Here is a 2,001-nt window from a genome sequence, read left to right on the forward strand (position 1 = left end):
TGTGACTTTTCAAAAGCAACATACACAAATTTCCAAATACCTATTTAAAAAGAAAAAAACCATCCTCGTGCTTACTAAAGAACTTTTGTCACAACCCTATAATTTTAGGTCACAGATTTTAGCAACTGCTATGGCAATCATACATTTGGGATTTAGATTTCAGCTTTCAAAAGTTTTCATATCTGCAGCTGAAGTTCTCATCCTCCAGACTTTAGCTAAAACCAGTCATTTTAGAATTGTGACACAAAAGCATAACAAACATATTGTTTTATTTTCCACAGGGTAAAAAAAGAAATTAATCCACATATGTAGCACATTTTTTTCTCTCTCTCTTAAGAAAAATAGCTGGAACTGGCCAAGACTTTTAAAGGTTTTTATCCAATTACAGAAATCAGCTTAAACAAACAAGTTATGTTCTAATACATTATGCATCTAGTTTTATAATATCTCTACATAATAAAAATTCCATTCTTGATACTAAGCACTTAGCTATGAACTTGAAGGTATATAACAGTCTATACAAACAAAAAATAATTTGAATGACTGAGACTACAAAAAGAAATACTAAATAATTCATGAGTTAAAAAGAGAATTTCAGGAATGCTTTGCTAGAAATCAACATTGGCAGAACAAGAGAACCTTTAGAGAAACCAAAATATATGTCTATATTTTAGTATATTTTATTCAATTGGTACAGCAAAGATAGCCAGTTTTCATGCAAAATTAACAAGGGCTTTAAAAAAATCCTTTAAGTGAGGCAAGTTACTGAAGAATAAGAATTTTGCATAGCTCATTTAAAAACATGTCCTTGCAGTAGACAAAATGAGCTACCAAGAGGATTTTTTAAAGAAAACATATAAAGCAAGAAGAGAAGTTGTTCTATAATATTCTTAGGCTACATTTCAGCAGGCAGACAAAACTAAGTTTGATAAATCCCATTAAATGGGCTATCCAATTTCAAATACCCAGAATCTGATCTTGATTGGAATTGAGAGAAGTAATAATCCTATTTCCAAATGGGTGTCAAGCTTAAAACTTTGGCAAAAACATTTCCAGGAGTGATTTCCACACTGGTAAAAAGGCACTAATAGAACGTTTTCAGTACAAGGGAGGTAATGTGTTTGTCTGATTTCTTCTTTAAATCAGTCAGAGCTTCCTGGGAATAATAAACAGAGCTAAAATTATTTGCTGGGTTAGATCCAAGAGAGTCCTTGCTGTGCCCTCTTCCCAAAAGACATTTGAGCAGTTGCCCGATGAGCCAGCTGGTAATGTTTAATACAGAAGTAAACAGAATTCTAGGTCTCTGTCATACACGGATCCTTTATCAAGCATTTTACTTTTAGTGCTCAAGGCAGTTCTAGCAAAATCAGTTTTAACTGTAAATGGTAGAGTATCCCTAGAGCGCTTATAGGACTCCTGGGTAGCTGAAACAATTCATCAAATCAAAAAATGCCTCTAAAAGTTTATCCATTTTCTTCTTCTCCAAAAAAAAATCGCTGCGACTTTCTGTAGGATATAATTCTATACAAATAAAACTCTATTTCACAACTTAGATCTCTGCAATTCAATTGTCTTCTCCCTCTAACTGAGCAGGGGAAGTAGAAGAGGACAATTTCCTGGCTGAACTGAATTTCAAAATCACAAGATGAATGGAGGACAGAAGAAGAGTTTTCAGCTTACAAAACTGCATATTTAGCTCAGGGCTAAATATTGTAATGTGATTTCAATACAAATGAAACACATTGTCAATGTGTTCTTCTAATGGAAAGCTGGAAGAGCAAGATTCAAAAGGAAATTTACAGAAAGTCACAAAAGCTAGAATCACTATCTGGTGCAAATAGCATAGCAATTGTTTGGGCAAATTAAAAAACACCTTCTATAAAATAAAAAACCACAGATTTCATAAAAAAAAAGAGTATATATTTGTATCACTACTTGTTTTGCAGTATGGATCATCAATCTACATACTAATGCCTACAAATTTTTTTTGCACTGAAATCA

The 2,001-nt window shown here is 32.7% G+C and overlaps 1 protein-coding gene across 1 annotated transcript in view; it reads right to left on the reverse strand.

Annotated features, from left to right (window-relative positions):
* Positions 1-2,001, reverse strand: part of COL21A1 (collagen type XXI alpha 1 chain) — a 67,240-nt gene that overhangs the window by 44,052 nt on the left and 21,187 nt on the right. The gene's annotated exons all lie outside the window — the stretch shown is intronic.

This window comes from Geospiza fortis, unplaced genomic scaffold (assembly GCF_000277835.1).
Source record: "Geospiza fortis unplaced genomic scaffold, GeoFor_1.0 scaffold603, whole genome shotgun sequence".
Taxonomy (NCBI): domain Eukaryota; kingdom Metazoa; phylum Chordata; class Aves; order Passeriformes; family Thraupidae; genus Geospiza; species Geospiza fortis.